Here is a 16,632-nt window from a genome sequence, read left to right as displayed (position 1 = left end):
TATCTGCTCTCACTTCTGCAGATATATGTGCCCTCCAGAAACTTGCGTACTGTGAATGAACGTCGCCTCGTTGTTCCATCCCAAAGAGGGAAGAAATCACTTTCCCGAACTCTCACATTCAATCTGCCCAGTTGGTGGAATGAACTCCCTAACTACATCAGAACAGCAGAGTCACTTGCTGTCTTCAAGAAACGACTAAAAACGCAACTGTTTAGTCTCCACTTTCCTTCCTAATCTGCAACTGCCTCTCTGGCTATACCACTAACTGTGCCCTCTCTCTCTCTCTCTTTCTCTCTCAAAAAAAAAAATTAATAAAAAAAATAAAAAATAAAACAATTTTTACTAATGCTTTGCTTCTTAGACTTTACACACCTGAAACTTGTCTATAGCACTTGTTCACTGCTGCTCTTATAGTTGTGTGAATTGCTTCCTTGTCCTCATTTGTAAGTCGCTTTGGAAAAAAGCGTCTGCTAAATGACTAAATGTAAATGTAATGTAATGTATATATATATATATATATATATATATATATATATATATATATATATATATATATATATATATATATATATATATATATATAATTCCTCTAACACCATTTGTTAGTACTTGTGCAATATATATATATATATATATATATATATATATATATATATATATATATATATATATATATAAAACTGTAAAATGTGGTTTACTTACATTGTCCAAGCTTACTTAGAAAGCTTCAGAGCTGCAATTTCTGCCATGACCTCTAGATGTCCTAAAAGGACCAGCGGCTTTTCAAACAGAGCTACACTGATATGAAATTATGAAAGACATGAATTGTGGAATAACTTTACATTTTAAAATAGACTGTGGCTGCCCACAATTTGATTTAAATGCAAATAATTATAATCAGTCTCTCAGTAAATCAATATTTTGTGCTCCGATAATTAAAATCTTTCCCCAAAGGCCACAAACACTGACAGAAATTGATTTTGTATAGCAATCAGTGTCCCCAGTGAAGGAAATAATGGGGGAAATAATGGTTTTGCATGAAAGTTCATCTGGAAAAAGTGGAAACTGATATTTTCTTTGATTGTAATCCGCTGTACTGACATTTTACAACCAATATTTTGCATTTTAAAACTCTACTTTATCGCAGTGGTATCTTTGCATAAAGATCAATAGAGCATTTGTTCCACACTGGGAGGAAGTGATAAACTAAAACAAGTGTGAAGTGTGTCGCCTCGACCCGCCTTCTGTTAAAGAAACTTGACGCAGCTGATGTGTTTTTGTGTAACTGTATGTGTGTGTGTGTGTGTTTACTTGTCCTCCCACTGTCACACCCGCTCATCGGCAGCACTGGCTAAAATCCCTCAGCACCAGGACGGCATGTAGCATATAAAAGCCTTGTGATAAGACATTACTCACTTCACCATGGGACTAACAGAGCTGGTTGGTAAGATTGAGTCATGCTGGCTAATCAAGGCATTTGCTGTACTGTAAACTTCACAGGTCACATTGAAATGAACATTTTAGAAAAAGCTATTAAAAGCAACAACACTTTACATATCTGAAAACGTCCTAATAAAGTAATTATGAATATTAAATTAAAATACTCTAGTATACACTACCTGGCAAAAGTCTCGTCGTTGATCTTAGTTGTAAGAGCAACAAATAATAACTTGACTTCTAGTTGATCATTTGGAAAAGTGGCAAAAGGTCGATTTATCTGATGAATCATCTGTTGAACTGCATCCGAATCATAACAAATACTGCTGAAGAACTATTGGAACCTGCATGGACCCAAGATGCTCACAGAAATCAGTCAATTTCGATGAAGGAAAAACCATGGTTTGGGGTTACATTCAGGATGGGGGCGTGCAAGAGATTTGCAGAGTGGATGGATACATCAACAGCCTGAGGTAACAATACATTTGTGCTGCCCATTACATTAGTGCTCCTCATACTTCAGCCTCCACATTAAAGTTCCTGAAAGCAAAGAAGGTCAAGGTGCTGCAGGATTGGCCAGCCCAGTCACCAGATATGAACATTATTGAGCATGTCTGGGATAAGATGGAGGAGGCATTGAAGATGAATCCAAAGAATCTTGATGAACTCTGGGAGTCCTGCAAGAACGCTTTCTTTGCCATTCCAGATAACTTTATTAAAAGGTTATTTGAGTCATTGCAGAGATGTATGGATGCAGTCCTCCAAGCTCATGGGAGTTATACACAATATTCATTCTGTTTCCACTGCACCATGACTTTATATTCTATACTGTACATTATTTCTGATAAGTGACAAGACTTTTGTCTTAGCAAAGTCTGACCTTACTGTCCTTATTAAATAACTATAAATCACGGTATGATGTCTTATTTTGGCAAAATTAGTGTCATCTAAAGGCATTTGCCTTTCATATAAGCCACTTCTGATACCGAATGATCAACTAGAAGTCAAGTTATTATTTGTTGTTCCTAAAACTTGAATTGGCAACAACGTTTGTCAGGTAGTGTATTTTATACTCTGCTCTATATTAAACTTTCATGGAATCAGTCATGATTATAATGGAATTGTATTGGTTTTAATTGAAGCTATAATGGTCCTTTGGGTCTTTATTGACAGTATTTTGTCAGTTCCATTTGTGGAATGTTAAAACCAATAAATCTCAATGAAATAACCTCCAAAACACACTAGAAACAATTAAAATGTGCAGGTTTTAATTGGTAAAAATGTGGTGTGTTTTTAAGCAGGGATAACTAATTAAGCAGGGAGAACTGATCTTGCGCACCTTTTCACAAAAATTAAAATAATTTACTTTTAATTTATGATAATCATTTACTCACCCTTTACTTATTTCAAACGTTTATGAGCTTCTGTTAAACACAACAGAAGATATTTTGAAGAAAGCTGTAAACATTGACTTCCATGGTGTTTGGTTTTTCTACAATGCATGTCAGTGGTTACAGGTATTCAGCTTTTTTCAAAATATCTTCTTTTGTGTTCAACTGAAGAAAGAAACTTGGTTTGGAACCACTATAGGATGAGTACATATTGAGTACATTTTCATTTTTGGGTGAACTATCCCTTTAATGTTTAAACAGCAATGCATTTTGGTCATAATCGTATAATAATGTATCCTTGGTTTTTTTTAATTATTTTTTTTATTTACTGGTGAGAGTGGAGAGCGGTGTAAAGACAAACCTCCATCGGTCTCTCTCCTCCCTGAAGCATCATGTCTGAAGAAGGAGCTGGAGGGAAAGTCTATGACAGTCAGCCAATCACAAAGCACCAGAGGCATCAAAGCCAATTACAGCAAGTGTCACATGACCACACTTGGCTGCATATGATTGGCATGGCCGCAGACAGCGAAGAGCTCATCACTCAACTTCATGCAAACTTCTCAGATGTGACCTTCACAGAATATATAACGAGAACGGGAGGTATTACCAAAAGAGTTTTCATCATTTAATGGCTAAAAGAGTTAATTGATTCAATATAATTCATTAAGCATATGTATTTTAAATCTACAAAACCTAGTTAACATACCAGTGCTACCACTTGTGACATATGATTTATGATACATATGATGGCATATGAACAAATATGTAATCACACACATATATATATATATATATATATATATATATATATATATATATATATATATATATATATATATATATATATATATATATATATATATGTGTGTGTGTGTGTGTGTGTGTGTGTGTGTGTGTGTGTGTGTGTGTCACATATCACATAACATATATATATATATATATATCACCAGAATATTTTAGATAGGCCTATATAAAAATACATGCATACATTTATACAGTAGCCTACATACATTGATTAGGTAACAGTTATAATATAGATTAACCTTGATTTAACTCTTTTAATTCTGTCTTTATAGGCTACGTTGACTTTAAATTGAGCTTATCAACTGAAACTACATACGTAAACACACATGACAACGCCTCATGTGGTCGACGCGCCTAGATTAGGTAATAGTAATGATATAGATTACCTTGATTTAACTCTTCTTTTTACGGTCTTTACAGGCCACATTTTGACTCAAAATTGAGCTTATCAACTGAGACAACATCCACATACATGACAACGCCTCATGTGGTCGACGCGGCTAGTTTGTCCCCTTGTGCGCTGGGCCTTTAAATCTGAAGTGCATTTATGGTGTCGGGGGCGGAGCTTGTGTACGTGTGTCCAATCAGAGCGCGGGATGCTGATACTGGAGTGAATGCAGGACGTGGGACTCTGATGCTGATGCTGGGGGACCCGCACAGTGATGGAGCGGCGACGACGCTGAAAAGGTAACGAAACGTGATTTAACGACAGACACAGGCTTTCATTCACCCCACTAAGGCAGGGTTTATAGTAAGGGGTCGAAAGGGGGTCGGATTCATCGATTTGAGCTAATTATATTATTTCTGAATGATGGAAAATAGGCTTAAATCCGCTGTAGTATGAACGAGATGAAGCGTCGCTCGATGCTGTTTCAGATGCATTTGATTTTGGATTAACAGTCAGTTTTGCTTCAGTGTTTTTGTTTGCTTTGGTGTTAATGTATCTTCGTAGACGTTTGATATTTCTCTGTGGATATTTGTGTGCGGTCTAATTGTCTTAACGAGAACAATTCGATGTGAACGTTAGATTGACGTTTATTTAGCTTAATATTTTTTGGATACACCTATAATTTTGTAATCTGGGTTGTGGTGCATTCCATTCTGAAATACGCGTAGCATTTGGTGGTTTTCCCAGCGATTTCTTCTCATTTAGGAAAAAACATGGGCATGTATGACCTGTCAGCCTCTAGGAGTGATTTTTTTGGGGGATGATTGACGTTTGTAAAAGCCAATCAGAAAACAGATGTTATGCGCACAGCCAGTGGCTGCAGGATGAGGGCGGGATTTTACATGCGGGTTCTGTCTGGTCTTTAGAAGATCTAATAATTTATTGGTTTTCGGACATTGTCTTTGGAAACGTTGATGACAAGGGACATTATTTTCCCCACAGTGTGAACTACAGGCATCTGTTAACAGTGGTTGTGTAGTTTGAACTGTCACTCTTTAAAATCCATTCAATTGATAGTATTAGATTAACTGAGATTTATACTTAAATATACTTGAATATAAGTTTGCAATGTTTTATTTTAATATATATATATATATATATATATATATATATATATATATATATATATATATATATATATATATATATATATATATATATATATATATATAACCTAAAGATATTGCCCTAAAGATATTATCTAACCCTAACCCTGTGTCAATAATTTGTCTCGTACAGTGAACTCTGAATTATTATATGATTTACTTTTAAATGATTTTTAATCTAATTTACTTTTAAAGTATTACAGTGGTTATCAGTACATTCTGAGGTAAAATCTTGTCAGTTCAGGTAGCTTAGTTATGTAATATTTAGTTATTTAATATAATATTACAATATATAACTTTCTAAAGATTATAAGGTACAAAAATCAGTCCCATAATACTGGAAACATAGTGAGCTTCTGGTAACCTCGGCTGCCTTTTTACTGTTAATTTAGCAGGCAATGTAAAATCACGCACTTTGTTTATTGCCTGGAAATTGTATATGAATTTTGCATAGGAATTAATCAATATACATTCTTATGCACTGAAATATGCTGAAACCATCAGAATTTGGTAAAAATTTCACAAAAACGTAAAGATAGAAGTCAATACATTGGATGAATACATTGAATGAAGTTTGCCAAAAAGTGGCAAGCTTTGATTTTAGATGATAGCCTAATGAGTAAAATATTTCACCAGGGTAATGATGAGGTCTGTAAAAATGTGTCCTCATAGAAATAATTAACTTAATTTTAACTCATTTCTGGGTTTAAACTGTCTTGGTTTAACCGCAGTCAATGCAACAGATGTATAGCTTGGCCAGTTTTTCTCTGAGCATGTCGTGTTATTGAAGTCTGGGTAATTTGCCCTTTGTGCCTCTGTGAACACACTGTTTTCAGCGTCAGAGTGGGTGGCAGCGAGAGTCAGTGGCTCGTGATATTCATCCCGCCACCTTGATTAAGCCATTTATGCTGGAGAGCAGCTGCCTTCTATATATTACTGACCAAAAAAGCGCTTTCTGCCATTTAGTTCTCATTTAACTCTGCTGACATTTCCAGCTCAGTCTCTTTTAGTTACGTCCATGGAGACCTAAAAGCTTCATACGCTTGCTGCTGGCATAGATTAGATTTTATCTAAAGCGACTTACAAGTGTATCTATCATGTGTTCCCTGGACATCAAACCCATGACCTTGGTTTTAGAAATGAAGTTTCAGGAAGCCCAGTTTAATTAGTAGTGTTTCCTGAAGCAAAAATCTCTATTGTGTACATTTCTGCCAATCTTAAAAACATTACTGGGTAATGCTTGCTCATTGGACTGTATGTACTATTTACATGTCCTTCTTGTATGTATCTGTGTGTCATTTACACATTCTTATTACAACCATCTGTTATTGACTGACCCACACTTTCCTTTGCCTAAACCCAACTGATAGTGTTTTCAAAAGCACACTAGAAGATATTTAAAGGTGGTCTGAGCCCTCTAATTAATGCTTGATCCCCCTGATGGACAGCAAAACAAGATAGGTAGCTGGCTGGCAATTATCTCTCTGCAACTCTCACTTGATCACCTACTGAAGCAAAGGAGGGCTGCACCCGGTCAGTATCTGGATGGGAGACCACATGAGAAAGCTGGGTTGCTGCCGGAAGTGGTGTTAGTGAGAACATCAATGGGCGCTCAACCAGTGGTCTGTGTGGGTCCTTACACCCCAGTATAGTGAAGGGGACCCTATACTGCTCAGAGAGTGCCGTCTTTGGATGCGACGTTAAACCCAGGTCCTGACTTTTCGTGGTCCTTAAAAATCCCAGGACGTCCTTCGAAAAGAGTAGGGGTTTAACCCCTGCAAATTTATAAATGTAAGGAATTATTATTATGAATATTAATATTATTAAGATGTATGAGGTGATCTACCCTTTAAAAAGTAAAAAAAAAAATTGCTCTGATATGTATCTTTAATCATTTTAATAATTAAAATACTAGATCATTTAAATATTCATTTGACCACCTTAATTGTTAATACCCTTACCCAACAGTTCATAGTTATTCATTTGTGAATGAATGTTTATGCCAAGCAGTCTATGACTGTGGAAAAATATTCATTCAGAGGTTTGAAGCCGGCACTTACAGACATTGTAAGTGTTCACAAACATTTTTCTTGTAAAATAGGTGTTTGTATCAACATAAAAAGTAATAAAATGTAGCTGCATAGATTGTGTTTAATTATACACTTGCTTGCACATGGAAGTTAAACAGTAAAATAGTAATTAAGTGCAGTCTTTCATGGTCATCCGTTTATTGGTGCAGGAATGCAAAGTTGTCACTACTTGTTTAATATCAAAAATGTCATTGAGAACCGCTGAAAAAGCCAGTTGGGTACTGCTGGTCAGAATACACTCAATATCCCTCAAAACACTAAAAACATAACCAAGTTTGATTAATAAATTAGATGTAACAGAGTCCAAGCGCTCTTTCAAACTGTATGGGGAGACTTATCAAACGGTACTAATAAATGTATATATATATATATATATATATATATATATATATATATATATATATATATATATATATATATATATATATATATATATATATATATATATATATATATATATATATATATATATATACAGTATATCCATGCCTAGTATCAGAAGTGATACAATTTTTACAAATTGTTAAAATTCTGGTGTCTATGATCCAGTCCAGAGACTGTAGTGTACACCATGATTTAATATAAAATTCATTTTAAAGTATGATATGACCAAAAAGTGGCCATAAACTAATATTTTATCAATTAAAATGAGTAGTGGCTTTGACCCGGAAACAGTCTTCCATACGTCACGACTTAACAAGCGAGTAAAGTCAGAATACGTTTCAACAACAACAACAACAAAAATTAAATTAGCTTTTTATTAAAGCATTTTTTGTGGGATAGGACAATATTTGTCTGAGATACAACTGTAATCTGATATTTAAAGGGCACCTATGATGAAAATCATCTCTTGTAAGCTGTTCGGACAGAACTGTGTGTAGGTATAGTGTGTCCACAGTCATACTGGAGTGATATAAAAACAATAAATCTTTTTTTTTTTTATTTCCTGACGTTAAAATAGGATCCAAATCCTATTTTGAGGCCCACTGCAATGTGACGTAGGAGTGCGGTTTCCCCGCCCACCGAATCGATTTAACATGTCTCTGTAGTAATGCGAGTAATCATATCAACAAGACAGGACGTGCGCAAAGCAACTGGGACATGCATGTTTGTAATGAATTACAGTGATTTGACCGTCTTTATCACCACAGCAGCGTGTCAGTACAGTTATGAAAGAAGACGATTCAATCCCGGTTTGTGCGTGCAAAAACAGTGCAAAGTTAAACATGTGTGCAGTGTGTGTCCACTGTGTGTGTGTGTCTGTGTGTGCCTGCTTGTATGAACTTTGTAACGACATTGTGTGTGACTCATTGTTACAACTCCACAACAAATGCATCAAATAATCATTGGGAAAATACTTACTGAAGTATTTTTTCACAAACATTACGTGAGATCTGCATCCTTCATGTCTGTCACTGTGCTGTTTATCTGACGCAGATGAGGCGGAGATTAAGGCACACTCTGACAGGCACGTGGGAACGTTGGGTGGGGAGAACCAGCATTAAAGGCAAAGGCACCAAAAACAGTGACATTGTGTTCAAAGCAGACAATTCTAATGTTCTGAAAGGTATAATAAATAATCTAATGGGTGTTTTGAGCTGAAACTTTACAGACACATTCAGGAGACACAAAAGATGCATCTTAAATCTTGAAAAAGGGGTAAAATAAGTGCTTTTTAAATAATCTAAATACTGATCATGTTTAAAGTTATTCAAATTAAGATTTTACCAATGCATATTATTAATCAAAAATTAAGTTTTGTTTTTGTTTACAGTAATAAATTTCCAAAATATCTTTATGGAACGTGATCTTCACTTGATATTGTAATGAATTTTGGCAGAAAAGAAACATCTTTTTGGCCCATACAATGTATTTTTCAGTATAGCCAAAAATATATCAGTGTAACATAAGAGTTTGTGTGGGTCATTGTATATATTACAACATCAACAGCAACAATAATGATATTTGTCATGAGAGCTGTACCCTGTAATCATTTCCTTTTGGTAAATAGCTTAAATAGGGTGGTGCAGTGGGTAGCGCTGTCGCCTCACAGCAAGAAGGTCACTGGTTCAAGCCTCGGGTGGGTCTTTGCATGTTTTTCCTGTGTTCACGTGGGTTTCCTCTGCTGTGGTGACCCCACACTCTCAAAAAAAATGGTACAATGTTGTACCAAAGAAGGTACAAACCCTTGCACTGGGGCAATACCTTTTTATGGGACAGAATTGTACCTTAAGACAAAGAAACAAATTTTTACCATTGCAGTTTGTACCTTTAAGGACACGATTTGTACCATGGGAAACCAAAATGTACCTTTGGTTTTTAAAACCTGCAGATACAATATTGTACCTTCATCAAAGGTACAAATCTGATCCATGAAGGTACCACACTCTCAGAAATAAAGGTACGCAAGCTGTCACTGGGGTGGTGCCTTTTCAAAAGGTACACATTTGTACTTGAAGGGTCCATATTGGTAACTTAAACGTATATATTAGTATCTAAAAATTTTAGGGGGAACACTTTTGTACTTTTTTGTTTTAGGTACTAATATGTGCCCTTGAGGTATTAATATGGACCTTTAGGGTACCACCCCAGTGACAGATTGCGTACTTTTATTTCTGAGAGTGCGCTGCAGTGACAGACACTTTGGACCTTAACAGTGTCAAATGTGTTCCTTCAAGAACTATTTAAAGGCATTTTGTTATATCCAAAATGCGTCAGTTTATTTTCTGTAAATATAAAACATCAAATACATTTTTAAACAATGTTTTAAAAAAGTTTTTTTAAATGCACAATGCAATTAAAATGCATAATTAAAAAATGCACCTTTTCCATTTACAATAAAGTATAAAAAATACTTTAACATAAATCAAAAGATCTATTTTTTGCTGAATATTTCACAACACTTTTCACAAAAATATTACAGAATACATTCTCCCGTGTACATATAAACCTTTTTTTACCTCCAATTTTCACACAATAGTTTTGTTATCACTTAACAGTTAATTTAATTTACTTAATTTTAAAATAGAAATAGAATTATGCTAAAGTATTGTAACGAGATATGCACAATGTTTGATCTGTTTTACAAAAAAAAGCAAACGCCAAAAGATGCGGATATCAATAATCAAAATGAATTTATCAAAAAAAATCCTTTCCAAATGTTTATTAAAAATGCTTTAAATGTTTAGTTTACAATACCTATAGTTTTGTTTTATCAGTTGTTTTGTATTATAGAACTTAATAATTAATGTTTATGAGTTTCTTTAAACAAATGCTTTTAAAAGATTCATGTTTGCCTTTCCAGTAATATTTAAGTTCATAGATCTTGTAATAAAGGAGTTGTTCAGCACTTATGTACCTTTTTTATGATAACAATTGTGTACCTTAATTGTACTCTACAAGGTACAGAACAGTGTCATAAGAGGAATTTTCTGTATCATATAAGGTAAAACTTTTACAAAGGTGCAAAACTGTTCCCTAAGGAACATTATTTGTACCACGTGTACCTTTTTTTTCTGAGAGTGCAGATAAATAAAGGGACTAAGCCGAAAAAAAAAAAGAACAAATGAATAAACAGTTTGTAGTATTCTAATTAATTGAAGTAATTGGTTAACATTAAAGCATTGGACATTTAAGACAACATACAGTATGTAGATGCAATTAATAAAGTAATAATGAAAACTGTCCCTATGAAGATACAAAATGACCTTGAGAATCTATTCCAGGGAAATAAACATTGCCTTTTAATGAAAAAGCCAATGTCTGTACCAGGTTGTTAATACATTTTAATGTAAAAAGCCAATTTCAGCAGTGATTTTTACATGTTTCAAACTTATTGAAGAGCTCTTTTATCTCAAACCAAATGCATCCATCCAGAAAACAGAAGTCTTTCACACACAAGTACTAGAAAATGTACAATTTTTGCATTTGCGTCCAGTCCTCTCCCTCTAGTTGGTTTGTTTGTCCAGTATGGCATGCTATATACAGTATGTTCTCTGGCCGGAAAGATGAGGACTGGACATGTCCTTTCTCTGGCACGGAAGAGCACAGATGAACAGGCCATCTGCAGGCCAGCTTCGTTTAATGTCAGCATAAATGTACATTTCGCACTCCCGCCCGTGAATGCCCACACATCCTCACTTTTCATCCGAGTGAAAACAGGTGCGCTCTCCTTCATCATCTCACTCACTGTTGCCATAGCAACCCTCTCCACAGCATCAGCGTCATCCCCGCGAGCAGCAAGTGGTACCCACCTCGGAGGAAAACTGCGGGGCCACTTTTCATTTTGACTCATCTTCCTAAAGAATAGGCACTGACGTTATCTTGAACTGCAGAGGAAGTTACGGTTTCTCCTAAATGAGCATGAACAAAATATCTCATTATGTTTTGCAATGTCTCACAGGAACTGAATTAGTCTTTGCGTTTCGATTAGAATCTAGGCTGTTGTAAATGAAAGAGATGTGCAGAGCTCTGAAATATTAATTGGCTCGAAAATGGATCTGTGTTTTTTTTTTAAAGAATTCGTTGAACATTTATAAATGAGGAGATTTTGGCATGGGATTCATTTGAATTGCCAGAGAAAACTGTTTGATTGGGCGTCATGACATTTCTGTGTGGAGTTGGCATGTTCTCCCTGTGTTAGCGTGGATTTCCTCTGGTTTCCCTCACAGTCCAAAGACATGCGCTATAGGTGAATTGAATAAGCTAAGTTGGCCGTGGTGTATGTGTGTAAATGTGTATGGGTGTTTCCCAGTGTTGGGTTGCAGCTGGAAAGGCATCCACTGCGTAAAACATATGCTGGATAATTTGGCGGTTCATTCCGCTGTGGTGACCTCTGTTAATTAAAGTGACTAAGCCGAAAAGAAAATGAATCAATGAATGAGTTGTTTAATTTAGAGCCTTTTTGTGTCGTTTCTATATTGTAGCAGTGTTGAAAAGTGTAGCTTGTTTTGTGAAAATTATTGACTTGATGGGTGGCATGTTGGCTTAGTGGGTAGCACTAGCACTGTTGCCTCACAGCAAGAAGTTTACTGGTTTGAGTCCCAGCTGGGCCAGTTGGCATTTCTGTGTGGAGTTTGCATGTTCTCCCTGTGTTGGTGTGGGTTTCCTCCGAGTGCTGTGGTTTCCCCTACAGTCCAAAGAGTATGGCCGTAGTGTATGAGTGTGTGTGTTACCCAGTACTAGGTTGCAGCTGGAAGAGCGTCCGCTGTGTAAAACCTATTACGGAATAGTTGGTGGTTCATTCCACTCGATACATCAGAAACTAAGCTGAAGGAAAATGAATGAATTGACTTGAATCTCTTCATATTTTGGACATTGGTCAAAGTGGTCAATCATTCAGTCACTGTTGAAGCCACTTTCGTGTTAGGTACTAGCTTTCCAGCATCAAATGAGCAGCTAAATTGCCCAAATAAATTGTGGAACAAGGCAATCAATTCCATCACCAAAAGTCATATTGCATTACCTCCTGCCAATATGACCAAATGGCTGAACAGCTCCACAAATACATGAAAATGATCCACCATCTGAGCATTACATTTCCAGCACTATGAACCTTTTTTTCACTAATCTGAATACACTTTAACTTTTAATTTACAAAGTATCCAATAATGATTTGACTCATTGCAGCCAGTTTTAGGTGAATAGCTTAGCGGTTTAACATTTTATCAGTGCAATGCACCAATTCAATCCCAAAACACTTTTTACTGTGAATATCTGTCAACCCACCTTCCTATTTGCTTTATCAGTTCTAAGGCTGTACAACAAATCGAAAAAATGTTATCGCTGTACAGTCCTGTAGCCAGCCTGGTGAAAGGGGTGGTTGTTTTTTCTCAAAACCTGGACCTTTTTGCAATTCATTCATTCATTTTCTTTTTGGCTTAGTCCCTTTATTTTATATGATTTTATTTTATTTTTTATTTTATCGCCACAGCGGAATGAACCACCAACTTATCCAGCATATGTTTTACACAGTGGATGCCCTTCCAGCTGCAACCCATCACTGGGAAACATTTTTGCAGTTATTCATCTTATTTTCTATTTAATTATGAGATTTAAATACATTTTAAGCACTGTTTTAGCTGGATTAGCTTATTAGAAAACCACACGTTTTGATGTCCCAAAAATATTTCCTAGATTTAAAATAAAGAAATATAAAAAAATACTTATTTTTTAAAATAGAACATTTATTACATCATGTATCATTAGAAAACAAAGAACCTGTTTTAAATTAATAAAAAAGAGGTCTTGTCATTTATTAGGCAAATTACAAATAAACTGGCAAATAAACATTCACCTTTACTCAGTCAGACTTTGGCCATTTGAATAATGATAATAATAATAAATAAAAACAATAATGTAGAGCTTCATAAATTTTTCTAGCCTCTCTTGTAAAAAAATACATTTGAAAATTCATGGATAACAACAATTGCTTTCAAATAAATTTTATTTTGATTTGTTTTCGATGGGTTATTTTGACTATTTATGTTAGCATAGCAGTCCAAATAGAACAAACGAGCTCATTTATGGGACAAATGCTGGACCTTTGTCAGTAAGAGGTGGGTCTTTCAAACCACCTGAACACCCCCTGGCTACGAGCCTGCTGTAATATTTACTTGCTATGCTTCAGATTTATCAGGAGTCACCATAGCGTAATGAACCGCCGATTACTCTGGCATATGTTTTATGTGGTGGATACCCTTTCAGCCACAACCCAGCGCTGGGAAACACCTATATACTTTTTCAATTCACACACACACACACACACACACACAATTTAGTTGAGCCAATTCACTTATACTGTGTGTAGCACCTGGAGGAATTCCACGCAAACACGAGGAGAACATGCAAACTCCACACAGAAATGCCAACTGGCCCAGCCCTATCGTTTTAATAGTGTATGCAAAATCCACATCGCAGAAGAGTGCAATAAATTAAATAAACTTTATGTTCTGAATGAATAGGTTGTTTGTTCAAATCTGACCAAGGCCTGATCAGATGGGCCTTTACTATCTTCATTCCTACCTATCCATGTTATGAAGCGGACAGGAGACAGAGGTAAGGAAACGTTAGGGTGTTTATTAAATGACAACAAGGAGCACATGAAGGATAGCCAGGAGGATCAGGAATGATGTTGGGGTCTTTTCCTCCGTGGCTGGGTAACAGGAATACACGAGGATGGACAGCACACACCAGATACAGCTGACAGAGGATGACACAGACTTGGAAGGACTGGAAGACAGGACGATTCGGGAGGACCAGGAAGACTAGGAGGAATACAAAGAGAACAGGTAAGTAAATCGTTTGTTTTAGCTGAGGATGACTACGCTGAGTGGTCGCTCAGTTGTCCGCTTTCGTCGAGACGAGCCCGGACAATGAGCGACTGGAGTGCTGTGCTTTTATCTGGTGCTCGTGAATGTGATGCAGCTGTGTGCTCATTAGAAGTCAGGTGATGGTGATCTTCGTGAGTGGGGGTCGTGAGAGCCTGACCAATCCATGACAGTACCCCCCTCCCCAGGGCCCGCTCCTGAGGGCCGACACCTCCGACGCCGTGGTGGTCTCCCTCTGCCTCTAGGCGCTGGGAACTCAGGGTGGCTCTCATGAAACTCCACCATGAGACTAGGATCGAGAATATCCGCTCTGGGAACCCATGTCCTTTCTTCGGGGCCGTACCCTTCCCAGTCCACCAGGTACTCCAACTGGCCACCACGACGTCGGGAACGCAAGATCTCCTTCACTGCGTAGACGGCTCCTTCTTCTAGGAGCAGTGGAGGAGGGGGTTCCTCTTCGTGGTCAGGCTCTGTGGAGGGAAGAACAGGATCGTGATAGGGTTTCAGGAGTGATACGTGGAATGTAGGGTGAATACGGTAGTGAGAGGGTAATTGTAGTTTGTAGGTGACGGGGTTAACCTGTTCCACGATGGTGAAGGGACCAACAAATCGGGGACTTAACTTGCGAGAGGGCAGTCGCATGCGTATGTCCCGGGTGGATAGCCACACCTTTTGTCCGGGTGTGTATCTGGGTTCTTCAGACCTTCTCCTATCGGCGGTTACCTTGCTTCGACGGACTGCCCTCTGCAGATGTTGATGAGCCTCGTCCCAGACTCTCTCGCTCTCCCGGAACCAGTGATCCACTGCGGGGACATCAGATGGTTCGCCATCCCAGGGAAAGAGCGGTGGTTGGAAGCCCAGGACGCACTGGAATGGCGTGAGTCCGGTGGAGGGTTGCCGCAGTGAATTTGGGCATATTCTGCCCAGCCCAAATACTGGCTCCAGGAGTTCTGGTGACCACTGCAGAAGGTCCTCAGGAACCGTCCCACCTCCTGAATCTTCCTCTCTGTCTGCCCGTTGGTTTGGGGATGATATCCAGAAGAGAGGCTGACGGCCACACCTAGGAGCTTGAAGAAGGCTTTCCATAGACGTGAGATGAACTGTGGACCTCTGTCCGACACAATATCTTCTGGAATACCAAATGACCTGAAGACTTGATTAAAGATATTGTCGGCAGTTTCAAAGGCTGTGGGAAGACCTTTCAGAGGGATTAGTTTGACAAACTTTGAGAATCTATCTACTATGACTAGAATACAGGTATTACCTTCTGACGAAGGGAGGTCAGTGATAAAGTCCACTCCTAGGTGTGACCAGGGACGGTTCGGAATCGGCAAGGGATGGAGCTTTCCAGCGGGTAGATGACGTGGGCTCTTGGATTGGGCACAGTCCTTACAGCCCTGAACATATTGCCTCACATCCCTTGCCATGTTTGGCCACCAGAATCGTTGGGATACTAGCGAGAGAGTATTGTTGATCCCTGGATGTCCAGTGCCTAGCGAGGTATGTAAGGAGTGGATCAGATCTACCCGGTGTTCAGGTGGTATGAACTGCCGATGAGGAGGGCATCCCGGCGGAGCAGGGGCTTCCGGAGTGGCAACGACTGGAGGAGCGTTCCAGGTGATCGGACAAATGGAGATGTGTTCGGGAAGAATCTTCGTTGGGAGTTCTTCATGATCGTGATGCTCGTGTAAACGAGAGAGAGCGTCTGCTCTTAGATTCTTGGGTCCTGGACGATAGGAAATGGAGAAATCAAAACGTGAGAAGAAAAGTGACCATCTGGCTTGACGTGGACATAGTCTCTTGGCCTCTTTGATGTATTGGAGGTTTTTGTGATCTGTGATCACCTGGAACGGATGTTTGGCTCCCTCCAACCAGTGACGCCACTCCTCCAAGGCTAGCTTGATTGCTAGAAGCTCCCTGTCTCCTATGCTGTAATTCTGCTCCGCCGGGCTCAACTTCCGAGAGAAATAGGCACAGGGATGCAGTCGGGGCGGTGTATCATGATGTTGAGATAATACTGCCCCGACG

At 37.9% G+C, this 16,632-nt stretch overlaps 1 protein-coding gene across 1 annotated transcript in view; it reads left to right on the top strand.

The window, feature by feature from the left end:
* Positions 1 to 4,256: 4,256 nt before the first annotated feature.
* The window catches only part of LOC130237100 (ERC protein 2-like), a 48,187-nt gene continuing 35,811 nt past the window's right edge, over positions 4,257 to 16,632 (top strand). The window contains exon 1 of the mRNA XM_056467907.1: positions 4,257 to 4,319. The gene's annotated coding sequence lies outside the window, so the exon portion shown is untranslated. The remainder of the gene's footprint in view (positions 4,320 to 16,632) is intronic.

Source organism: Danio aesculapii, chromosome 11, assembly GCF_903798145.1.
Source record: "Danio aesculapii chromosome 11, fDanAes4.1, whole genome shotgun sequence".
NCBI classification, from domain to species: domain Eukaryota; kingdom Metazoa; phylum Chordata; class Actinopteri; order Cypriniformes; family Danionidae; genus Danio; species Danio aesculapii.
Note: the sequence above shows the minus strand (reverse complement) of the source record. Positions and strands in the feature narration are given on the sequence as shown.